Source organism: Bactrocera tryoni, chromosome 1, assembly GCF_016617805.1.
Source record: "Bactrocera tryoni isolate S06 chromosome 1, CSIRO_BtryS06_freeze2, whole genome shotgun sequence".
In the NCBI taxonomy this organism is placed as follows: domain Eukaryota; kingdom Metazoa; phylum Arthropoda; class Insecta; order Diptera; family Tephritidae; genus Bactrocera; species Bactrocera tryoni.
This window is the reverse complement of record NC_052499.1, coordinates 30,978,454-31,006,375: the sequence shown is the minus strand read 5'-3', so window position 1 is coordinate 31,006,375 and position 27,922 is coordinate 30,978,454. Positions and strand designations below refer to the sequence as shown.

Below are 27,922 nucleotides of genomic sequence, written 5' to 3'. Positions count from 1 at the left end.
GCAGTTTAGGACTTCATGTTTAGTAACGTGAAAAATAGAGAAATAATCAGAAAATTTTCACCAGTCTTTTTCTCCGTAAGAAGTTCTAATATGAAACGAGATGAGATATCTTCACAAAATTTCCCATACAACGGTACTGTTAACTAAACTACTAAAAGTGCGATCAATCACCAAATATGCCAGAGACTAAAAATTTTGCATCCGAGATAATATGAGAGGGGTTTATAGGAGCCGGAGTAAAAATTGGACGATGGCCGTGGCCATCACTTTCGAGTGAAATCACATACCTCGGTACCCGCCTGACCAATTTTGACTAAATTTAGTCCCTGGTATTCTTTTCACATTCCTATGTCACCGTCACCGAAAATGTGCGAAATCAGAGTACAACCATACTTACTTCTCACATAGCACAATTTTAAATTCCATTTGATTCTCTTACTTTCCAGCACATATGTACATACATCAAGAAGCAATTAATATAACGGGGCAAAACTTTGCACGAATAATTGCTTTAGAGTATGCCACCTTATGACCAAAAATTTACCAAATCCAACCAAAACTATTCAATGAATATGTTGACCCCACTATTTTCAGTTAACTTTTGACCGATAATATCGGCATCGGCCTTTTCTAACAATAGTATCTCTGTTTCTAAAAACTTGGTTGAATCGGGTTAATTTTTCCCTGCGCCCCCATATACCTAATATAAAGATTTTCGAACTTCCTGGTGATTTTATATATGTGGTATAAAACCGGCTAATATATGAGTTTTTTCAATGAAAATGCCATGTTAATGGCATGTGGTATTGGCAAATTAGATAAACTAAAGTCGATACTTAATATAAAGGTTTGCCAGCACCTGAAGGAATTTCGCGGTCTATGATCTTTGCAAGTTGCAAGAGTGTAAAATGTTCGGTTACACCCGAACCTAGCCCTTCCCCTTCCTTATTTCTTTTTTTGTTACAAACCTATTTCTGTGTCATATTAAAATGCCAGAGGCATCGTATCACGTAATTACGGCCTTTTGGGAACCACACTTAAAATCCAAAAATAAATATTGGCGATATGCAAAACGCACAGGGGGCAGACACAATTACAAAAGTAGCTGCAAGCAACGACGCCAACGCCAACGCCAACGCACTGCAGTTCCTGTGCAAAGGGCCCTCCACTAGTCGCTTCATCTCCAATTTTCCATTCCTGGTTTTTCATTTACTTCGTTTCCTTTATTACTCTTTTATTCATTTGCTCGTTTTGTTTGTTGCTTATTTTATTATATTCAATGCACTTCATGCCCAAAGCAGAGTCGACGGCATCTGTCTTCAACTCTCGAGTGCTACCCAACGCTAGCTCAATCGTTCAATGCTCACTTACTGAAATACACATCCGCCGCTCTGCTTACTGCCTTTCCACTGGTCAACTTCTCCTCCCACTGCTGCAATAAAGTCCCTATGCCTGAGATTGTTGCGTTTTCCTGACTCCACACCAATCATTCAATTAGCTTTCGTCTTTCGTTCATTTCTCCACCATTCTTGGTGAACACACGTACCCTTTGAAATGTCTTCGCAACGTTTCGTTCCATCCAGCGACCGGCAGTATGTACCTAAGCAAACCTCATACTCATCATAATCCTTTGACCAAACCCGTTCTCAACTACTTCGCAACTTTCCATTCTCGTTCTTTTTTTTCCTTCCCTCTTTTTCTCTTTCCTGATTACTGCTTACTGCCATAAATCTTTCTCGTCTTTGTACATGTACATACATATGTATATATGTGTGTTTTCACAATTTTGTTTCACCTGCATTTTCTCTATTTTTAATTAATTAATGTGCAAAGTAAAAATTCTACAAGTTGACTTATGCCAAACTCAACATTTGCACCAAGGACCAAAAGTTATAACTCAACATAGCAGGAAGACCGTAACGGTCACCTGAAATGGTTACTATGTTTGAATGTAGGCATTTGCGGAAGGCCTACACAATATGAAGGTTGTGAAAAGTGCAGTGTGCGTCGTTAACTATAAGTTCCCCTCACCAAGTTACTGACCCGCAGTTACCCGAAGTGAACACATACGGACTTACTACTTCAAAACGCATCATGTCCCCCACCTCCTGAATCAAGCCGTTGCATCGGTTGCAACTCGTCAGCGGCTTTCATCCCCCGCTTAGCCACTCCTTCACCTCAAATCCATCATCCACACTAACAACCATTTCTACAATGTACATATTGTACATACAAACATATAGGGAATGTATGTAGGAAGGGATTGTTATAATTCAGAGCTTTTTGGTATGCTGCGAATATTTCGTTTTAACGAAGCTTTCTAACAGCAGTGGATGAAGCAAGGCGTCGAAGTTTTTCCTTACCTGCTTGTACGATACTGAATAGAATAGAAATAGACTGTGCCGTAGAATTAACTTAATTTAATGAAGAAATGTCGTTCCCCTATGTCTCTCCATATGTATGTTGTATTATTTATATATTGAATGAAAAATTATCAATAAGTTAATTATTTTGTTTCTTAGTACCCACTCTTGCCATATATTTAATATACACGATTTACGTGTATGCTAACTCTGCTAGCCACAGACATTTGACAACAAGCAAATAAAAAGATTTCAGAATTGAATTCAAGAAGCTGCATCGTATGTCATCCAACAAATGGGAATGCGAAAAGTATTCTAGCAATTCTTTGAAACGATGGTTGGTACTTCTACAATATTTTTCTCTTCAAAAATACAAACAGAATCCATTTGACTATGAGTTCTGGGATTAGAGCTAACTCAAGTTCTCAACTCAACTCAAGAGCACCGTCACTGGAAGGATATCGCTTGGTCATGTAAACTTTTGCCACATTAAGCGAAGAAAACAGTGAACTAAACCGGTCAATTTAAACGTTTGGTTTTCTCAGTCGCTTGTGTTGTAATCTTCATTTGAGTCCAACCATATTCCAATCCAACTTTAGTTATGACTTCCTAAGAGTAAATAAGGGTTTTCATTTATGACGCTCAGCAGCAAAGTCACCAGTAACTTCTCTAAAGAATTTTCGACGAATTTTGGGCTTATTTGACTTTTACAGTACTGCTTTTGAAGAAATTATGTAAATTCGACTTTAATTTGAACATTACATATATTTCAACTAACACCGGTTATGGATTGTTGCTGCTGTGTTTCATAAATATTACCTTTGCTGGTATCATGGAAACTTGGTGTATCCTTCTCAGCGGGCTCATTAACGCGCTGTTCTTTTCAACGCATAATTGTATTTTATGATCTGTGAAGGCGCAAGGCTACTCTCGCGCGCCTAAAAGTGTGCTATTACTTTTACGCTCGTTTATTTGGAGTGCAGCATTTTCGCCTTTTGATGGCAACTCTAACTAGAACTGTTTACGGCTGCACAGCCTTAGATTGCGGAAGTTTAGTGCGATTCTTAATGACGCAGGCTGTTCGTTGCTTGATTTTACGGCTCCTAGACTTTTAGCTATAAATAATATTGTCTAACCAAACGAGAAATGCAAGTACTCAGTTATTCATGTGCACCTTCTAGTGTAGTTGTGTGGTGTCGACGTAATAACTGTTTCCTTCTAAGAAGAAGAAGGCATTTGTATTCTTGCCCCAAAAGACAGAAACGTTTGCCGATTCTTTCGTGCTTCTCTGTCTTCTTTTCAAATCCGAACAAAAGTTTATTTATTCTAACGTTGAGCATTCCACTGGATGCGACTACAGGTGCTTATCCAGAAGCTATTGTAAAGATAGGAGATGCATCTAGATGTACGCATATATGGTATGTGTTCAAGTGCTCACGATGGAAACGTTTTCTCTGCTATTTCGTCCTCCAATTGTCCGCTTAACTGTATTCACCGGAATCTGCATTCAAGCAATAAAAAGCTCTAGAGATTTTCTGAGAGTCTTAGTTTAATAAAGATAGTTACCCATGGTAGATTGTATATATATGTACATGTATATAATTTTATAAATGGCCCAGCATCAACTGAAACTGAAATTTGATGTAGTACAAAATCGATTTACATATATATCGATATTTTTCATGTAAAAATCGTAATCGCCATGGCTTATAAAATATTATTAGCATATAAACTGGATTGAAATCTTTATTTTTAGAATTTAATTTTTGAGTGATTATTTATTTATTGTACCAATGGAGGTGACGGAAATGTATCGTTGTTAACATTTTTTCAAAGGTATTCTCTATACACTTATATTCGATTATTTTCCATAAGTCATGGAAGAGACGAATTCAACAAATCAGATGTCATCAAAAGCGCTCCACTCATGCTTCAGTCTATTTGATTTTTATGTAAATAGGTTCCTAAGATATATTTCTCGCAGATCTTGAACAAATAAGAAAAGAAATTAGTACAAAAATATTCAAGAGTATAAATATGTAAAACGAGTTAACCTACTGGGTTTACAGAGTGTTTTCATAGGTGCTATCTTTGTCATATATCTCTAGCACGCGAGCACTTGCACACATGGATATATATGTACATATGTACAAATTTAAATAAAGATGTTTGTATGTACATACATATGTATATTGGTATCTGATATGTGGCGCAAGTCACTGCACTACGTTCAAATAATCTTTTCGTTCGCCTACCATTCAACGACTTCCTGCGTCTTCCTGCTGCCTTTTTATTTGTTTATTTGTCGGTTTTCAATGGGAAAACATTCTTATTTGTGCATTTGCATTTTCGTTTCCACAGATAATTTCTTTCTTTTGCCGTGGTTATATATATATACATATATATATTTATATGCGACAGTCGGCAAGTCAGCAAATCAGTCTGCAAGCCTGGCGCCCTCAGCCAGCCTCAGAATCCGTTGCAGCCCGACCATCCCCCGCTCTCACCAAGTCACTTGAAGAGTACACAAATTCTTGCCTTCAATTAAGCTTTGACAAGTGCAGTGCACACAATTCAATTCTTCCCACACAGCCATCCATCGTAGTTGTACACCTTAAACCCCATTTCAAACGACTCCTTAGACTGTTGCACTCTTTTAGTTTGTTATTCCGCCCCACCCACGGTCGCACAATTTGAACGGGGTTGTACAAGGTGCAGTCGGCAGGCTGATACATCAATATTGCTTGGTAATTCCTTCGTTTTAGTCTTCACATTGCGAGTGCAAATTGCAAGGAAAGTGCAAACCCAACATCATTCCAATTTGTTGCCGTGCGGACAGTGGTGGTGGGTTGGCGTTAGGTTTTGCGGATAGAGGCTGTTGCCGCTCTGGTTTCGAAACGAAATGCAGCTTTTCTGAAGCAAATTTTCTTAATTTTTATTTGCAGATTTATGAATAAAACCTTAGTCTGTTTGTAGGCTCACAAGCAAAACCAAAAGCATAGTAGACAATGTTAGAGCAGCGTTGGCGGTGATATGCATATCTGTGCCATGGCGAAGGAGTGGGGCAAGCAAGGAAAAAATAAGAGATGCAGAGGAACAGAAGAACAGTAGAAGATTTTTAATTACACGAGAATGTTTGCAAATATATTTATTTCTTTGGAAATGTTTCAATAGAAGGAGATCACTGCATAATTTTAGGCAAGACGACTATGCGGATATGGTGGAGATGGAGAGGTTTTACTGCCAGCATTTGCGCTGACGACTTGTTGTATTGAGTTTAAATTCAATGTTTAGAATTTCTAAAGGTAAATTCATTATGCATATTCTCAGCCACCGCTCCACTTCTGCCCGCAACTTATGTACTTTCGAACAACAACAGCAGCGGATAACTTAGTGCTGAGTTGCGAGGCATAGAAGCTCTTTGAAGCATGCAACGCATTTCTTCCGCGAATGCAAATTGATGTTGTCATCTATGTAAGTGGAACCGAATGCGACTCATCCTTGATTTCAATGATTTTCAGTGGAATTTTTTCTGCACTTTCTTTTCTATTTTTTCTCATCTCATTTTTCGAGATAGCAAAATACTTGTACATGCGCTTAGCCCCATGTCTCACTACTTCTGCCACATTTAATGCCAATTTAATTTCTATTTTTCCGCAATTTGAATCCGCAACGAGGCGGTCTATATCAGCGGCGTCGGAGTGCAACCGCCCTCGAAAGCATCAAGTTATTGAAATGTCAACTGGCGATTCGGTTGGTCGTTAAGTATTTGTAACTTAACTTAACGCCTTTGAAATTATCATAATGCTTGCTTCGCAAAGCTGCACTCCGTAGGCTACATTCCCTCATTTACCGCTAGTTTTTAAGAAGTGCCCATCAAGGACTGAAAAGTTATACAATGACGAAGAAGACTACCTACACAATTTTGTAAGCACTTACGTTATTGCACGTCGACGAGTATTTCAAGCCCTAGCAAATTCGAATTTAACTTTAATTCACTCGAACTTGATGGTCAAAATTGTTGCTTTGTACTAGTAAAGCAAGGTTAATATTTATTTTTTGCATTCAATGAGATTTAAGATATTTTAGTACACCAAAATTTATATATGTAAAAGTAGCACTTATGATATAACAAATACAGTCAAACCTGGGTGAGTAATAGCCAGGACCCGTCATTTTAAGCTCCCAAAACCTCTATAGTTGAACTCTTGCTTATCCAGGTTTGACTGTATATATGTATGTATGTATATATACATACATAAATGACAAGATCTGTTCGTTTCCAATTGAGAGACTTTTGTGACTGTCGCGTACTGATTTGCAAAACCATCTCAAGTCTCAAAATTTATCTCTAATTCAAAATCTCAAATTTAGAGACTTGTAACTATCAAAGTACTCAACTGATCTCTAAGATTCTTCAGACGCCTAAGTATATGCATATGTATATACTTAAATAGATGAGAGGAGCTAAAACTCAGGGTTCTGCACAAGTGCATTTGCTACAGCGTAATTTTTTGTAATTTTGACAAAGAAAAAATTTTAAGGGCTTGGCCGCTAGGTATATTTTATTATTAAAACAAAAAAAAGTACTCTTAGATCGCAAGCTGGAAAGAACATAATTTTTGAATGCATTAAAATAAGATCATAAATATGCTTCTATTAAACTGGCAACTGCCGGAGATGTACTCCACTAATGTCGCCTTCTGCTTTACATCACCCATACAAAGACGTTCACATTCGCTTTTCGGAATATATGTAGGGTATATTAATGCATCAGCATCATCTTAGCTGCGTCTCGCATTCAGTCCGCAGCCAAAATCATCAGTTCCCACCCAACTCTCTTGTGTTCAGTCCCTGCATCAACTGATTGTTGAAAGGGTTGAAACTTTAGGCCCACATCAATTTGACTGCACCAGCCACAGCACAAGAAATGCTGAGGAGTGGAACTGAGTTTGCGAATTTTTAATTTTAAAATACTTGTGAAATTTTCTTGAAAATCCACCAAATAAAAGAAATTAAAAGTGCATAACAAGTTTTGGCTGCAGCATGGAGAGCACAACGGCAGGCGCGGATAAGCCGGATGCCAAGCACATTTGGCGTAAGACAACAGGCGTAGGAGGCGCGCACAGCACGCGGTACAGTTACTGGCACTTGGTGGTCGAAAGCCTCTAAGGTTGTGCATCTAGACCGGTCTGGCCCTCTTGGCATCGTTAAAATATATTACCACCCTAAATATGCTTGTAGTATATCAAAGACACACATACGTACAAACATATGAAATATATACACACCACCAATGCATCTAAAGAATCAGAAATAGAAAAGGAGTAAATATTCCATTGAAAAGAAATTAAAATCTGCAAGATTTGCAATTCAGTTTTACTCAACGAACTGCACTCAAGTACGACTGCCCCATTCAAACGAACAGAAATGCTGGTTCTCAATCATTGCCATAGCGTACAGATATAAAGGGTATTTTTTAGAGGTATAAAACTTTTATTTCAATTAAAGCGCACAAAAATAAAACGAACAAAATTGAGCCGTTTGCAACCACTTAGCACTTAGATATTGCTTGATATTGATATTCCTATGGGTGCAATCAACAAGTCACGAATGATATACTTTTAGGGCTAACTACATTGACTCCATCTTCAGTTTTAAAAAGTACGGACTGATAATAACAGTTTTACATCTCAAATATTACTTCGGAGTCGGTAATTGGACAAGCATTCTGAACATAAATTCTCTTATGGGAATTTATATATCTCTAAAGAAGCGCCCTATACCTTGAATATATACTTCTACTGACGTTAGATTACAATAATGCGAGAAATATGTACAAAATTACTTTATGTCAGTATAGCTATATAAAAACAGTTAAACAATTTTATGATTAAGGTTTCAGGTCTAAAATTACATGACGGCCCGAACTTATATATTATAAACTAGTTTTATGATGTTAAATCATTAAGCTGAAATCTATATCAACATTGTTAGCCAAGGCGAAGGTCGTTCATTCCCAAGACGAAGACTTCCGCTTAATTTGAAATTTCTAATAGTTTCGGAAAATATTAAATCATTCATCAACATAGATGCCGAAAATATAATACAAATATAGTATAAATAAATTGAGAACTTGCAATCTGTTCTGTTTCTTTTAGAAAGTTCTAAACTATCTGAACATTAACTTGCAAAACTACGAAACATTCTCTAATAATAGTAGTTATCAATTATGGCAAAAGCATATTAAATAAAAATTTTGGAAGAATAAAGATATTGGGATATGTATTTAAAAAGTAAAAATAAACTCAAATTACCTATTAGTTAACCGCATGATAGATACAAAAACTTCGGGAATTCGAGAACTCAGTCTAATGTCCAGTTCTTGTTGGAGACTTTGTTTATTGCCAAGCAAATGGTATCTGCAAACCTACAAACCACTTCCAACAATTTTTATAATTATTCATTATCGGCTTTGATCCAATAAATTCAAGCTAAGAGATGTGGGAAGCGGAACGTTGCACGCGCTTTCAACAAATTAAGATTCTTACTAGAACCAGGCTTTGAGCTAAAAGCTCGCCGAAACTAGAAACCACAACGGCCGCAATTGTAATTAAAAACTTTAACGAACTTACCAGGTATACTTTGGTAAATCTATTTCAGTTAGCATCGCAATTTGACGAAGTTTAAAAAAAATAGTAAATCATTATACTATATATGTATGTACACATGTATGTAAGTGAACAATACTGAAAGGTTTCAAGTTTCTTAATGAACCGCAACGAAGTAGTCAGAATAACAACAAAGTAATTGAGAGGACAACAACTTAAGGTCAAGATTGAAAAACGGAATTGCATATACACATATGTATATCAAAAAGAAATAAACAGCAACAATAAAAATTAAACACGGCATAACAAATATAATATTAGCCTGAGTGGACGTAGTCCGTCATTAAAAGTGGATTGAAAAAATCTACAAAGGAACCATTGAAGGGTGTATGAAACAAAAAAAAAACTTTGTAAAGAATAGAAAGAAAAAAATGCACTCACATACATATGTACATACTTTCGGGTAATTTAATGGTAATGACGTCGGTGCACATTGTTGACGTCCATGAGGTCTAAACAAAATACATGATATCCGTTGCGAAAGCAGCCTGCGAACTCAAGCAAAGTCAGCAAGGCAGACAAAGTCAAAGAAGACGGCAAAGTAGTAAATAAAAGAAAACGAGCACTGGTGAAGGTAATAAGTAAAATGCAATAAATAAAAGGTTCCATTCTCACCAAAAACCATGAAAAATTAGCGGAAGAAAAGACAATGCTCACAACACAGTTGATTGCGCAAGTGCACAGTTGACCCCTTTGTGACCGTATCGAAGTATTTCGACACCTGAGTGTTCGATGAGTGTAAAGTAACATTTGAACGTAATTGTTATGTAATTATGACAGAATTTTATTCGTTAATTTTAACTTTTTAAGAAATGTTACTAAGATGTTTTCAAGCAATGGGAAACGCATTTGCACTAGGAAAATTGTGAACTGTGCGTCACTAATGGACAATATTTTGTAAATGAGCTTTTGTCATAATAATAACACCCGATTAATAGGTAAACCTAAACATAACAAGTAAGGACAGGCTAAATTCGAGTATAACCAAACATTTCAATTTCTCCTGCAACTTGCAAGGATTAAAGCCGGGGTAATAAATTAATAAAATTTAGGTACATATGTATACAGGGTCCGGCACTCGTCGAAGTGTTCAGACCGTTCGCGCAGCTGTCGCACTGGAATCAGCTGTTTATAAATTTGCTGAATGACAGTTCGGAGTATTGTTCATAAGTGTACAAAAGCGTTTTGCCAAAAGTGAACGCAACTAAAAGTGATCAGCGATGGAATTCAAACGTAATAGTGTGATTGCTTTATATTTAGCTGAAAAATCACAGCCAGCAATTGTTCGTGAGCTCAAACACCTTAATGTGAATCAACTTTTTGTTTATCGCACCATCACTCGTTGCAATGATACTGGTAGCATCGCAAAACGCCATGGAGGTGGTCATCAAAAGACTGCAACGTCACGTGAGATAGTTCGGAAAGTGAAGAAGCGACTTGAGCGAAATGCCAATAAAATGGCTAAAGAACTGAAAATATCCGACCGCAGCATCCGACGCATATTGAAAAATGAGCTCGAGGTCAAACCTTACAAGTTCCAAAAGGCCTATGATCTCACACCGAAGCAGCAACAAGTAAGACTTGAGAGAATGGACGAAAGCGGTCAAATTCCGAACATTGCGTTTTCTGACGAAAAAATTTTTCTCTAGGCCATTTTGGAGAGCAAGATCCGAAGTAGAAAATACACCAGTCTCGAGATGCTGAAGAAAGCCATTGTCCGTGAGTGGGCCAAAATACCGGCAAGTCACATTCGGGCAGCTTGCGATTCGTTTTTTGACCGTCTCAAGGCCATAGTTAAGGCAAAAGGTGGTCATATGGAGCAAAAATGAATTGGTCCTGAATTTATGATTATTTTCACACATTTTGTACTTTAAAATAAATAAAACTAATTTTCCAAGCCGAATTTATGGCTTTTTTAATTGGTTACACTTCGAGTGTCTATAAGGCTTGTTAAACTTGCCTTGAACATGTTTTCACCCATTTTAGTAATTCTAAGCACAAATATTATATGTATCATTATTAGAAAACACGTTCTCTCAATTGTATTAAGATAACTGACATTGGCCGTTATATGCGGTACAAAGTCACTCGGAAGTTCATAAGCCTTTATATTAGGTATATGGGGGCTTAGAAAATTATTGACCAAATTCAACCCACTAATAACACAGGAAAGGATTATCTTCAAATTTCAATTATACATACATATATCTAACACATTGACCGATATTTTCAGTAAAAAGTCAGTTAAAGGCACTAGGGTCCACATATTCGGGACATATGGGCTTGAACAGATTTGTCAAAGTTTTATCTCGTAATATTAATTGCTTCTTGATTTGTAAAAAGAAATGCGAAGGAATCAAACGTAATTTAAAAAGAAGGTAGGTAACGAAATATGTTATTTCACCAAAAGAAACGCGGTGCCATGCTCATTGTACAATTGTAATCACGGCTCCTTTAAAGGTTCCCATACCAACTTCAGAATAAAATTTAAAGTCTCTATCGTATTTACTTAGTTATTGATTTATTGCGCTTTTGCTAGTTTTTAACATTACTGTTATATGGGGAGTTAGCGGAGTTATGATCCGATTTCAAGCATTTTCACAGTTCTTACAGGATTTATCTTGAGCGATTGTGCTTATATTAATTTAAATAGTTCGGGAGATATGTACATTGATCCCATCAGAGGTGGGCCACTTTTTCAAAATTTTTAGTGTATAAGTGCGCCTTGCTAATGCGATCCCCTGTACCAAATTACACTTCTATATCTGAATTTAGTGCTTACTTATTGTGCTTTATATGGAGCTTGGAGCGTGGAGCGAACTCGTTCTCACTTTTTTTCGCCAGGAAACACGTGTACCATGTGTCATTAAAGTACTATTTTTACTCAAGTTATCGCTTTTACAGACGGACGAACGGTCTTGCAGATGGGCAGTCACATAGAATTCAACTCGCCTCAACATCCCAATCATTTATTTCTTACTCTAAGTCGATTATTTTTAGGTTATAAAACAACCGTTAGGTGAACAAAACTATTGTACTCTGTGGCAAGATGTTACAAAAGTATAAAAACTCGTAAGGAAAATCATCGATTTGCCCACTATTCGATTCACTACTTGGCTCGACAATTGGCAGTCAAGGCGAACAATTAAGAAAACACTAAAATTGCCTGAGCAAAAGAGAGTTAGTCAGTTAATACATATGTATGTGTATATATATATGTAACTGTCACGTCGATTTGTTCTTAATAGGTTTTTCTGTTGTTGCTTTAGCACCGGAAGCATTCATTAAGTCCTTGTTTGCTGGTGTATTGCTGCCATAAGCACAAGTGGACTCTTATCTGTATGTATTTGGGTGTACCTTATAAGTATATGTCTACCTCTGTGCTTGCAATCATATATTCTTGTACATACATATATGTATGTATGTTTATATTTAAATTTGGTACACAGCCACTTTGTTCTTATTAACCATTAAAAAGTTTGTTTCCTTGTGTGAATAAGTGGATAAAATGATCGACATGATCGACATGATCGGGCAGCGAACCACTTCCATATGCATTATTTATATTTGGCATGGAATTTAATTGCACTTGAGCCATCAACATGGTTACGATTTCCTTTCATGACTATAATATCGATCAAAAAGAGAAAGAGGACAATTTTATAAAGCTCTTAAACCTTAGAAATAAGGTTTCGCATCATAGTAGATATCTAACATTATTATTTCGGAAGAATTATTTTCAAGCATCTGCCTTTTATGGTATGTACATTAATCTTTCTTCACCTCACTTTGGTTCACATAACGGCCTTTAACATGGCATTTTATATAGAATTTCAGAGGAATATATGGGTTACTGCATATCATACTTAAATACCTGCGCCGGAACCTATTCGATTTCTTTTGAAGCTATTAGGAAGTCCACTTCCTCCTGCAAGGTCGTGCTGAATGCATATCATAATGTACCACCAGGTTGCTAGTAGCCCTTTATTGCAGGTATTTTCAGTAGATTACTACGCTGCTGTCCATAAAGACACTACACTTTTCTCGCTTATTTTTACTGCGCGCAAATGGTTTAACATAAACTGGTGCACCCGCACCCCTTACTAACCACCAACAAAAAGTACTTGTCGCCCTGATATTCCCAGTGTAAAAGTAAGGCTGCGTGTCTTACCAGCTCCCACATAAAATTGCCTTGATCATTTTAGTTCTCAGGCCAACGTTTACCCTTACGCATACTTACATAACTATATGCATATTTATTTTTATTAATTTCCTCTTTCTGTCGAATCTAAATTTCCTTTTTGCGCCCTTCCCTCTTCCGCACACCACAACTTCTTCGAAAGCACCTAAGCCAAAGCGACCAGCAGTATTATTTAAAGCGGCTGCTGTTGCAATGACCATTCCCACAGTGTTTCCCGCAATTGCATGCAATAGTGTCAGATATGTAGCAAAGATAAAAAAAGTGCTCTAGTTCAGCAAGATGATTGAACTAATTTGACTATGGCAGCAGTGCGCAGCCTGGTCCATGCTGGTCCGTTCGGCTGCAGCGCAGAAACCAAGAAGTAAAACGGCGAATTTCCCACTCTTATCAAGCCGAAATCGAGTCTAAAGACAACGGTTATGTCATAAATAGAATAGATTGAGGCAAAATAGCACATGAAACCGCCATACATATACGGACGTTGCATGTGAACTGCGGGCGCTAAAAAAATAATAACTGCATAAAATAAAATGCACTTGCCTAAACATTTATAGTGATAATATGTATGTATGTGTACTTCGTGTATGTGGCAGTTCCGTATTTGAAAATTGGTTCCTTTTCTCTTTGGTCGCAGGCTGCTGCTGCACACAAGCTGCCACAAGCAAATGTCATGAGATATATGTATATACATATGTATGCATGTGTTTCCATTTGATTATGCGTTCTGCACACAAAAGTGTCGAATAATCAAAGGTCTGACAGCCTATTTATTTCCTTAGTTGACACACATAGCAGTTCCACACAAGCGAAGGGGTTTCACGCAACAATCAACATCTGACAAGAAGTGTTAAATCTGCGTATTTGTTTATTGTTTCTCTATTTTCCAATGGGCTGCAGCTCTTGCGATTATGTGATCACCATATCACCCCCTCCTTGTCCGCTTTAGGAATTATTTTGTGGTTCTCTTTTACTTGTTGTGCCTCTATTAGCATATCCGGCAGTTACTGCTGCTTGTTGCTTATGCTAGCAGCCCTCTAAGCGGTAGTCGGTGGTGATGGTCGAATCGCTTGCATGGAGGGTGTTTACTGTTGGTGGCGATGTTGATGTTTTGTCATAATTCATAAATCAACTAGTTCTAAAGTCAACTCAAAGATATGCTGCATGTGAAGAGTTATCAATGCTGTCTGACAGCTGCTTACAGCAGTCGCGATCGCGATCGCGAACTGAAGAGGAGGATGCAATGTGCAGATTGTACTTAATTGATTTAACCAACCACTAATGCAGCAATCATGCTAGTTTACTTCCTCTATTATCTTTCGCAATAAAAATCTAAGGAAATAATCAGTTTAGAGCATTTAAACGGTACACCCCATTTAGTAAGTGGAACAGAATATCGAATTAGAATAAACTTTTCGGAACAGAATGGCGGAATTGTGAATATTTGTTTTTATCTGTCATTTAATTTCTTAAATAATGTGATAACCACGCTTTAAAAGCTTCGACGATTTTAAACCGCTGGGCCAAAAGGATCTTGCATTCGTACAGGAGCAAGTCGTCGTGCTAAGCGCACGCTTGGTCCGTTGGTCCAGTGCTTGAACGCAAGATACCAATGAAGATCCAATTCGGTCCAGTTGCTTCTTGACTAGCTTTAAGCGCACAGTTACCGAGCTGAGCGTTAGTATTGCCGCTCTGCTGAAAGCGGCTGTTCTTCGTAACAGCATGTCTACCGCTACCTTAATAGCACCCACTTCTGCCTGATAAACATTACAGAAAACTCCCTCTTCAAGCTACCCTGCTAGCTTCGACTCATCCGTGAAAATGACACCGTCTCTTCTCCAGCGACTTCTCCCCAATCATATATCCATCGTCGGTACGTCAGCAGCGAAAAAGTCGTCAGTAGCAGCCTCTGACGCAGTGATCCAAGCTTCCAGGAATGCAGTTGAACACTATTGCAGTGATATTATCTAACCTTAGGCGAATATAAACTAATTTATAAACTTACAAACAGTTTTCTTGAACTAATTCCCGAAATATTCAGTTCCTATGATGGACAAAGATGAACTTATTGCTCGACTTTCCCGGGCATTGTTCTGTTGTTTGAAAATGTGTATAACTGTTTTGAATAATTGCTATTACATTACTTACTTGCTTACATTATTGGAACGCATTTCTTTCAACCATATTCCAAGATTTTGGACGTATTGGGTCGTCCAAAATGCGTTTCAAAATGTATCACGTTAATGCGACAAAGCAAGCTTCGAAATTAACCCTAGATGCTTCATGTGCTTATGAACGGTCGTGTTAGACAAACTTATTCTTTCAGCAATCTCTCAAGTTGTTCTTCGATGACTTTATTTTACCCACATCGGCTTCAAGAGTCCTTCCAGGACGTAATACATCCTCAAGGTCGAAATTGCGGGAACAAAAATTTACAAACTAATATTGGCATTGCCGTTCGGTCTACACATCTTCTATGAGCACATCAAATAATTTTACCTTTAATTACCCTTTTTGAAGCGGTTAAGTGTGAAGTTGGCTGTGAAAAAGTTCAATGAGAGCAGCTGTTGTCTTCAAATGAAATTATTTACTGAACAACCCAATAACTTAACTTTAGAGGTTCAAGTAAATGTATTTTAAAAATATTACTATACTTATATATGTGGAATATGTACATACATGTACATACTCAATGTAATAGCAGTCACTAATATGTGATCAACTTGAGGCATAAATATATTTGTTAAACCAAACAAGAAGATAATAAATTAATTGAATTGGAAGAATGCAATTTCTTTGAATGCAATTTAAATAGTTCACCAACATTTCTTTCTTTAGTAACGCCTCTTTCCCCGCAACTAAGCTTTTATAGCGTCACTGCATCTTTACAAGCATAAGCTACGCAAGACGGCCGCACTTTTCCAATTACGCTCTACCGCACCACACCCCTTTTAACTGTAAATACCATTATTGTATGGGGCAGAACAAAGACTTACATCCAAACTAAAGTACATAGGAGAAAAAAAGCAAAAATAAGAGTTAGGGAAGTTTTATGAAACATACGGATCCACTTTACGTGGCAACGTCGCACTGCAGTACAATTGCTATGTAAAGGCCGAGCTGCAAACCCAGTCTGGTGCGATTGCCCCATTGGTGTTGTTTCTTTATTAGTTGGCGAGCAGTGAAATCAATTTAATTCAATTTTCAAGTCAATTTGTTTTGTACACTTTGGTGTTGATGCAGCACACAGTCTGGCACTCTGACCAAACGCTCCATCACACATACATACATTTGCCTATATACATACATTCAACTTTATAAATATACATATATAAGCATGGTTGTATTAGAGGCTCATCTGTTCAATGAAGATGTTCCTTGACTTCCAGCGTAAACTACAACACCGACCGACCGAGCACCTACTTGGGCATGTCGAGTCATACAGACAAATAAAAAATACTGTAAGGCATTAACAGTATAACAGTATGGATATTTGTAATAAATTCGTATTAAGTGATTTGATACAATCTGTCTCTCACATTTGCGAATTATATTAATTTGTTTATACACGCATTTTGTTTGTACAATAACAATAATTTGGGGCCGTTTCTAAATGTGTGGCCGAGCTTCCGCCCCCACGAGTTTCGGTCGTCTTAATGCCAAGCTAAGGGATATCACTTTTTTGCTTAGAACTTTTCATGACACTGCTATAATCGAAACTTGCCTTTATTATTGAGGGGCACGCGCTTTTAGGAAGAAACTTTTAAACATACGATCAATAGTTTAGATGCCACGCATTGTAAGCACTCAGCTCCGGCTATGCTTCGCCTGTCGCACATTACAAGTACTGCTCGTAATTTAATTGAAAATTTTAATATTATTCATGCAAATGAATGAACGACACTCTTTTTAATGGGCTGAGTCATGAGCGCTTGTTTCAGCAGTTGAAAAATTTTTGTGAAGTATTGACACAGCACTGGTGAGAGCGAGTTCTTGAAGACCAAAGACATACTATAAGTGAGCAAGTTTGCTATTATTTAGAAAGGATATGTCGACAAAGCGCAGACATGCGATACGAAAATATTTCAATGTGTTGTTATCAACATTTGTGGCCCAAACGAATGCAGCAATTTGGCGGAAATATGCAGGCAGAAGCCTTGGTACTTAAATAAAGAGAAAATTGCAAGTACGAAGAGATCTGTGCTAGCCGATAAAGTGGTATTAATAACTGCCCCATGTGACCATATACATACATATGTGCACTTTCCACAATAAATTGATGTACATATGGATTTATCCATAAAATGTCCCAAAGTGCCGACATAGCTCCACCACACGTACATATCATCAAGGCGTCGCAAATGTGACGCCAAAGTTCAAACAACAACGGCACGAGCGCGAATAGCTACAGCAACAATAATAATTATCCGAGACATGACATAAAACAATTTTTAACATTTTCCTAGTCGTCCCGATCTTCTCACCCCAAAAGTCAATACTATAGAATGCAACGAGTACCACAAATATACATATGAGTGAGCCAATCTAAGTGTTCTCAGCGCCCACACACACCCTACACCCATTCACCACCCTCACCGCCGTTACTCCAAATAAATATGACAAAGTTATTATGGCTCAACATTCCGTGGGTGTATTAATATTTAACACCGCAGACGTCGTCCTCCGTAAGGAAATGCCGTGTTAAATGTTAATTGCTAGAACATATGTATGCGCAACCAAGTGGGAGTAAGTCGTTTATATCGATATGTATTATTATTTAAAGAAGTAAAATTAGAGTAAGACTGGACAATTTAATGTGTTTATTTTTGATACACCCACTTACTGTTTCTTTTATTTGCGTTGAGAATATTACTTAATATTACAGCAATAAACTCTTAAACTGTGAAATATTAAGACACATTTTATGTATATTATGTAATTGTTATACGCGGAGCTGTTAAAATAAAAAGTTGATTTGAAAAGTCAAAAAAAGTGAAACTCTAATAAGTTGGGTAGAAACAGAATTATTACAATTTCTCACCCACATCCCCCAAAACATTATTCGAACAAAAAGTGTTTTTCGTAAAAAACTTTTGACAGAAATCAAAACTAATCGAAAATCAATAATTTTTCGGAACAGTTCTGACTAAATGTGATATAACCCTCAGAACTTTTTGAAAAATAAGTCAGCTTATTTGTAGACTATGGAGCAAAGATAAGATATATTGTCGGCAACATTTTACGAGTAAATCTGCTCTATTGCATTTGAGCACACGTTTGCGATAACAATGTACCATGCCTATCTCTGCATTTTGTTGTCTTTACTAAGAACAATTAAATATGAGTTCCATTGGACACGACAATTTTTTACCATATGGGCACTTCAGCATGCCTAACTCTTGATAGTAGTATGGATATAAAAGGTATTTCACCCTTCTTGTCCGATGGCGTTTTTACACTTGCCCGTGTGTGTGTTAAGCCATTAGATATATGTATTTCCCTGCCCTTCCTCTTCACTGAGTGATCCGTGCCTTAATATTTTCATAGCGTTGACTAGCTATAGTGATGGTGGGATGTTAGGTTGTTCTATGGCTGAATAAATCGGCCTGGGTGCACTTAGTCTAATTCCTTTTTACCAACATTTTTCTGGCATTTATCAGCGGCTCCTACCCTATATTAGTATGCAGACGTCAATATAGCGATATGGACATATGTGCATTTTTGTTTACTTTTGATTAGATAGCGCCCACATTGGAGACAACGAAAGCAACTCATACCTCGCCGTCCAATAAACTGCTAACATATATTTAGGCGCTCTGGCTTTTCTTCACCGCCATAAAGACTATATATCATACGAGTATGTGACCACTAATGTTTATATATAAAACTAACTATCACGATACGCGTATAGATAAGTGTACTCGTGAGTCGCCATCTATAAAATTGCCCCCACTTTTTTCTATCATTTATCGTTGTTATTGCTGTTGTCACATATCATGTGAGTGAGTGAGCCAATGTAATCGCACCTTATGTGCAAGTCTATACGCGAAGGATGGAAACTAAGTCATAGCATACCCACACAAAACATGCCAAACTTACCAGCCCTATCTATACCTTGGGCCTTATAGTGGAGCAGCCGTTGTATGCAAATGTATTGACATCCATATCTGTTCATCTAGATATCTTTCCATTTGCTCGAAAAGTATTGAAACCATTTTCATTGTAGTAATGCTAATATTCTTTTATTATTATATATTTTTTTTGCTTTTATTTTCCTTTTGTTATTATTGTTGTTTCTACATATACGAAGCAGCGGAAATTACTCAAATGTGTCTACTAGATGCATATTATGATTGCCTTTTACACACATCATATTTTACTTTTTTGTAGATTTTAATTCTTTGTCCTTGTCGTGTTATTTTACCGGATCATATTTTATGCATTGATCGCGATGGACGGCACGAAGTCGCAACAAATACGTTTTAGTTTACTTTTTAATAAAATTTCATGTGCATGCACATGTACCTCTGTGTGAGTAAATATATGGAGACATGACAGGGCCATGTAGTGGAACTTAAGTGCAGTGGCTTAGCGGTGATGAATAGCTAGTGAGCAATTTGCGATGGTATACTTTCGTCTGTGGTATAAATGTTCGTATCGTGGGCTATGGATATAACTTGCTTGCCTATCGATCCAGTGGACACGCAAAGCATTCGTTAAAAACGCTTTTCTGCAATTAATTTGGAGCCTTAAACATATTTGTATCAGTTAATGCATATGCACACATATACATCTATACTCATTGTTCAGACTTAGTCAAATGCCTTTTAATCAGTAATTTCGAAGAATCATAAACAATCTACAAAAAGTGGCAATTTAATTATGGATGAGAGAATCAATTAAACTAAATTCTATATATTTACTTGACCTGAGACATATTTGAGTTATTTTCAACAACCATAATACATATTTCTTATTCCCTGAAAAGGTATATTAATTTTACCACGAAGTTTGTACCCCAAAAAGAGTCTTCGAAGACCCTATATTACATATGTACATAAGTAATCGGCATGACGAGCTGAGTCGATTTAGCTACGTTCGTATGTCTGTATTTATGTGAACTAGTCCTACAGTTATTGAGATATCAATCTGAAATCTTCACCCGTCCTTTCCTTCCTAAGAAGCTGCTCATTCGCCGGAAACACTGATATCGTACCACTATAGCATATAGCTGCCATACAAACTAACCGATTAAAATCAAGTTCTTGTAAGTATGTATTTGTGCTCTGGTACAACCAAAGGTTTTTACAACTTGATACTGCTATGTATTTTAAAAACAGTTCCATGACCTAAGGAAAATAAAACTTCGAACAGGTTCGCCTTATTATGTGGTTTGCTAAAGTAATAAAAATTTACCGACACATTTTTGATATTTTTTTTGATAATATCAATAAGAAGAACATTGAAGTAAGAATTAAGTCAAGTGGCTGCCCTTCCTAATTCAGTAACAAATTAATGTATAATTATATACGGCAGCTAAAATTATTGAACTTTATGTGAAGCATGCTTAGAGCTGATCACTTGATCGAGAAAAGATGTTCGTCGGGAATGCGATCAGGACCTTTTCAAGTGGTTGCGAACACCAATTATGTTCTTATTGAGTTGTTTGCATTGGTCTTTATCTATTTAATATATTTGAATTCAAAGCTTTTAAGGCCGTTGCTAGTTATTTTATTAAAATATTTATAATTCCAAATTTGAAACTCTAAATAATTAATTATGGTTTAAATTTTTAAAATATTTTTTGGTAAGATAATTATAATTACTGAAATAATTTTTGGATATTTCTGCGTTATTCTAGTGGTATGGTTGCGATATATCCAGGCAACCATTAGCTTCGAAGTGCTTTATGCACAAATAACTTTTGTTGGGTTCGGCTCATCTTGAAATACCCATGCAGCCGACTGATCTTTACTTTGGAGGGCATAGGCGTAAATCCACTTTTTATCATCTCTTGCAATTTCACAGACGTGTTTCGAAGCATAGCCATCGAATGGTTTAAAATTTGTTCCGACCAATCGACAAGAGCCTTTTTTTGAGCAATCGACAAATTGTTGGGGATCCAAAGTGAACAAAGTTTTTTACAATCAAATGTTATTGAAATATTGAAAGAATGCTGTGAGACCAGCCATGCCTATACCTATAGTTGTCTCTATCTCACAACACATCATTAATAAATAACATTACGATCTGACAATATTAGTATGTGCACAGCATCAATAGTTTCCGGAACACTAACTAATTTTGGACGACCTTCCTGAAATTCGTCTTGGAATGATGTACGACTTCGATCGAAATCACCATACCATCGATAAACATTGGGGCTTCAGCGTCAAAAATTTAATTAATTTCTTAAATTTTTTGTGGAGAAGAATATCTTAAGTTACTGTAAACAACACAAAAAGCGCTCGTATGTCAAAACGCTCTGAGTATGCATACCATCAAAAATGTCACACTTCAAGAATGTGAGTTTCCAGTTTGCAGCACTTCTTCCTCTTCTTTATTGACGTAGATACTAGTGTTGGCAAATCCCGGAATATAAAAGGCAACCTACGTAGTGAGTATATGTATTTAATCGGGAAATTAATTTTTTCAAAGAAAACGAAAAGTTCAAATAGAGGGATTGCATGTTATTGAACTTTATACATACATACATATATGAGCACATAGTTACATCCGAACATGTGTTTCTATGAAAATGTATGCCATGGTACTTACATTCCTATGCTTGACTATAAACGTGATAATTTTCCAGGTGATATTCGTAGAGTCCCCTGCCATATGTTTCTTGTTACTTACAATCCAATAATCATATACCATCAAGTCGTACATAATACAAGCCACCACCACCTTAGGCAGCGCTGCTGCTACTTAGTGAAGTGGTTTTACCATAACCACCACCAAACGTAACGTCTTTAAGACGCTCTGGGAAATTATCGACGGTATTCCAGCACCAACAAAGAACGCACCGAAGTTTTTGACTTTTAGCCGTTACAAGTCACTCAGCGGAACAGTAAGGCACCACTAATGATTATTATCGTGAATTTAGTGCGACAGATCTTTGTAACGAACATTTCCAACACAATTGTTTCAACGCTCGCTTTCTCGAGTGCATTCCTCGGCCATTTATGTATGTACATATATGAGCCTCAAGAACTTTTAGTGGATTATAATATTTAATATTATACCACAGTGAAAATCACATTGTTTTTTGGCTATGATAGCAGATAGAAGTATATAAAACCAAAGCCAAAACCTGCCATAATTGCCATACATACATACATGCATATGTATTTTTCATATTGCTTTGACATGTGTTACTCAACAAAGTGCAATATAACATTGAGGAAGAGGGAGAGTGCCATCAGCGCAATGTTCAGAACGGTTGTACCACAAGCCTCCTCCACACTTACTATGTACAAATGTGTGTATGTACATAGGTACACACACGTGCAGTGAACTGGGTGTTTAAAGCGGAAGACAGGTTATGTGCCAGCTGATTCCATATAAAAAAATGTTATTCATGAGTGTATGTATGTGTTTTCCTTTGCATTTTTCATATAAGGAACTCTATGGTGATTGGCGTTCGGGTCCAGTAACTTTAAATTCCGTTAAAATTATTTAGATCGAGCTGACCTGACACTCGAAGAATTTAAGTGTTATTAATAACTATACTCTTACAACATGCTGCTACAGAGTATAGTAGTTTTGTTCACCTAACTGTTGTTTGTATCACCTAAAACTAATCGATAAAGGTATATGGTTATATATACATATGTATGTATATGTAGATAATCAGGATGATAAGACGAGTGGAATTCCGGGTGACTATCCATCCGTCCATCCGTCTGTCTTTGCAAGATGTAACTTAAGTAAAAATTGAGATACACGTTTTGACAAAAAAGTGAGGATGAGTTCGTAAATTTTACCTCCGAGATGGTATGACAGGGCGTTAAAGGAGCCGTGGACGATGAGCGTGGCAACACCCTCTTTTAGGGGTCGAGAACCTCCGACCAACGACCGATTTTAAACAAATTTTTCCTTTGTAACGCTGCAAAAATGGGCGAAATCGGACTACAACCACACCCACTTCTCATATAATACCATTTTATATTCCAAAACTTTGCACGAATAGTGTATTGAGGTGTGCCACCTTGTGACTAAAAATTGCTCAAAATTAACCAAAACTGTTTAAGTCACTAGGTACTGAATATTTGGACTCAGCGCTTATAATTGAATTTTACAGAAAATGTCGGTCTATGTGAGAGATATATAATTGAGAATCAGGGACAATCCTTCTATGACAATGATATGTCTGTATGTCAAAAATAGGTTGAATTGGACCAATACTTTCCTTATCTCCCATATATCTAATATAAAGATTTTCGAACTTCCGGGTGGCTTTATATCGCATATATCGGCCAATATGTGAGTTATCTTAATAAAATGAGAAAGCGTGTTAACGGTGCATCTTTATTCATAAAAAAATAAAATCGGGTGAAAACTCGCCCTAGGCCCATACAGCTAACCAGCCTTATGTACCTGAAGCTGATTCCCTGACTTTAATAAGTTGCATGAGTATGAAATGCTCAGTTATACCTGAACTCAGCTCTTCGTTACTTGTTTTTCATTAAATGTATTTTATTTCTGGGGCGTATTTGAATGGAATAGTTGTGACTAAAAGTAATTGAGATTTTCCCTATATTACAGGTAACTTATAGATAGTACATATATATGTGTATATATGTGTAATTTGCTTGAACTTACATATAGTACATATGTGTGCAAAATATACGCAAGGCATATACTACAGTTTTGGCATCTAGCCCCAAAAGCCAAAGCTTTTCAACAAATACATTAGGATTCGCGAGGATTAAAAAAAAAACGAGTTTTTCCTACTTAACACAAGCTGAGTTTGAGATCAAAAGCCACAAGGGCGTAGAAATATACAATAGGACACTTAGAGTATAATACCTTTTATTAATACCTATACGATTGTTCATAATTGTCTTTAAATTTCAACTTTATCGCAAACTTTTGTCATCACTGGTCTCCAACTTTCCTTCTTAGGATATTATACGAGCAACTTCTGGCTTCGACGTCTTACTCTTAACGGCACTAGCCATTATTACTTCATGATATTTTCTAACTCCAAGGATTTGTTAATAAATATGTATGTATGTATGTATGTGTCAACCCATATGTGTATTTGTTGCTGGCAGGTTATTGCCGATGTAATATTAGCCAAATGCAAACTGGTGTAACTTTTCTCATAAACATAAAAGTCTTTTGCATTGTTTGTGGCAAATTGGTAATTGCAAATCTTCATAGCGGAAATTATCTACTGCCGGCTCGACTTGAATCTGCAAGTAAGAGGATACAAAGTGCCTTATTATACTAGCAGTCTGTTTCGCCTTTATCCAACTATTAACATATTAAGGATGTTAAATTATATAGAAACGCTTGCCAAGAATTGTTATATTTACAAATACAACTACCAGAAATACAAAGTTTCATATTTGGATAGGAACAAGAGTATTACAGGTATAACAAAGAAAAAAATATGCGAATGAAACTGTAATAAAGGCTTACACTGTTTTACGTGTTATCTTACGAGAATAAACTCTTATTATTAAGAGTAGTTTTTATATACTAAACAGGGTATATTAATTTTTCCACGAAGTTTGTAACCCCAGAGAGAATCATCGAAGGCCCAATAATATATACATAAATATACATACATAAGTGATCGGCATGATGAGCTGAGTCGATTTAGCTACGTCCAGATGTCTGTATATACGCAAACTAGCCGCTCAATTTTTTGAAATATCGATCTGCAATTTTGCACACTTTTCTTCCTAAAAACCTTTTTATTTGTCGAAAACCTTTTTATTTGTCGAAACCGCAGATAGCTGCCATACAAACTGGCGATCGGAATCAAGTTTTTTAGCTCCGGTGCACCCGAAGATAACGTGTTTTCTTGTCTTCTTCTAATTTTAAGATTAACACGTATGATCCGAAATCCTCACTGAGGTTCGGAATTCAAAATAACGTTCTTTGATGGAAGCATGAATCATTTAAAAAAATATAATTAAAATTTCCAACTCATTTTGAAAAATATTGAACACATGTCATTGTAAAACTGAGTGCGATATACCTTATTTATAAACAAATAGCTCGTTCGGCACCTGAGGTGATCTCCACCCTCTGTCATCGACAACTAGCTACCGTCCAAATAACAAGAACAACAAGCATTCGTAAATACGTGTTCTTCTCTACCTATGGAAGTGCAAACAAATATGCCACATGCCACTAACTTTATGAAACTCTCTAACGCCTCCTTTACCCTCCACTTCCGCCAGCGAGGAAGCAGCTTGCGCCAAAGTCGTTTTACTGCAGGCCGAAATCATTCTTATGCGCACAATGCTGGTAGATGACACATAATGAGTACACACCGGTATATTTTAGCTTAGGTTGGTAAACATGCCACCGTCACGACGTATTGCGCTTGTGCTCGTACATTAACTCCAGGTGTGCAATCGTCGCGGCACGCACCACGATCGCTTCAGTGAGTGCGGTCTTTTGTGCAAGTATGGATTGGAACAATATTTGGGAGAAGCGAGAAATACATTTTTGAACACACACATCCAAATGTATATACTTTAAAACTAGGAGTAATGCCTTATAAGGGAAAGGAAAAATAAATACGAGTATATCTAACCGTTTCACGATTATTAGAGTTTAAGAGAGAAAAAAATAATAAAAATATCACTGATTGTAAGCGAGTTCAAGTAAAGAGTAGACTTGTTCTCCTTTTAATGTTCATTCGCTTTTCCAAAAAAATGCGCGGCATCTATTTACAGAGTACGGTGACAATATTTGCTCAAAATTTAAGATAATAATAATTCTTAAACAAATAACAAAAAATCAAACTTTCAACATAGAATAATCATTATACTCGTATAATATGGCATAGGGCACAATAGACCCTAGGTCGCGGTGCATTACCTCATAACATTTATCTATCTAATATGGCGTGCAGGGTATATATGTTTCGAACACCTATCTTTCGTTTTCCAGGCATCAAAAAATTGGGGTAATTGAAAATCCGCTTTGACACACGGTATAAGCACATACAGGGGAATCTGTTGAAATTTTTTTTTAAAAAGTTAAGGAACTGACCTTAATGCCCGTTTCACAGTCCATACTTAAGTTGTGCCCAAATAAAATTTTAGCTAAGCATTGTTGCAGACTGTAGCGAGACGGAGCACCTATTTGAACCGGTGGAAATCCCAATCTGATTCCAAATTTTTTCACAAAAAATTATTTCTTATTTCTTATTATTCTTCTTTTGACAAATAATTGAAAATTCCAAACAATTCAAAACAAAAATCAGCTGTTACTTAAGCACTGCTAAAGTCTCCCATTTTCAGTACTTAAGCATAACTTAAGAATGAACTGGAAAACACTACTTGTACCGGGCATAAGTCACCTGAAATATGTTAAGCATTAACTGTAATATTTTATTGAAACCAGACCTTGGCCGGCGTATATTTCCATAAACAGTGACAATATCCAATAATCAATAGCTTTGGAAATCGGCGCTTATTAGTTATTTTAAAAATTTCTGTCAGCGATAAACTGAATTCGAGAAACAAATTTATACTTCCACAAGAAATCAAATTGTAAGAATAGTATATTTCCGTATAAACAATCTAATTTTAGAGACGTTAAAAAATTTAGATCGACTCAATATATGTTAGTTTGATAAAGTAAAAATATGCTTTAAGTATTTCATTTTTTACTGGCTCAATTTATTCTGAATATAGCTAACCCATAATTTTACCTTTTTCTATTTACAGGAGGATTTATAATGGACGGCAGAGATAAATAACACTTTGTTTGTGGTAAATTTCCAACAAAAGCAAATACAAATACATATGAACATATTTAACTATCGAATTCATCGATCGAACATCATACATATCTTTGTATTAATATATATGTATTATACGAGTATGTCCTGTTGTGGAATCTGAAATCATCTCCCTGCCAATGAGCACGAATTAGGTGGTGATTCAGTGCGTCCGCACGCAGAAAATTTTACGCATAAAAGTCTCATGTGGCACAGTCGAGTACAGTCCCTATTTGAATTGTGTTGTTTGGTCAGTTTCGTGCGTTGTTCGTAGGGACAGGGACATTTTCGAATTAAAACATTTCCGCAACAAGAAAATGCATTCCTTTGCTTGCAACATAGTTACCCATAGCAAAATGGTCATTAAAATGTGTGTTTGTATGCAGAATTCAGTTTATGTTAGCTGCATTCCGTTATAATCTAGGCAAGGAAAATTCTGTTTAATTAAGCGAGTTTTGCCACAAGGAATAGCTTAAGCTTTATAATTTGAAAATATATACACAAGATAATTTAATTTCTTCAAGATATGCTCAATATTTAGCCAGCACTATTTATAGTACACGAATTTAACGAAAACTTTGCTTAATAGTTTCGAATATTTAAACGAATAACAAATCAGTTCTTTGTTTTGGCATAACTAACCCACAGCCAAGAAAACAGTCCCAAACGGTATGTATGAATGTATGTATTTATTTCTGAATGTCACTGTAATTTC

The 27,922-nt window shown here is 36.5% G+C and overlaps 1 protein-coding gene across 6 annotated transcripts in view; it reads left to right on the top strand.

Annotated features, from left to right (window-relative positions):
- Positions 1 to 27,922, top strand: part of LOC120766805 (homeobox protein prospero) — a 101,881-nt gene that overhangs the window by 54,361 nt on the left and 19,598 nt on the right. For all 6 annotated transcript variants that reach the window (XM_040092984.1, XM_040092696.1, XM_040092627.1 and 3 more), the window contains exon 3: positions 27,155 to 27,199. The gene's annotated coding sequence lies outside the window, so the exon portion shown is untranslated. The remainder of the gene's footprint in view (positions 1 to 27,154; positions 27,200 to 27,922) is intronic.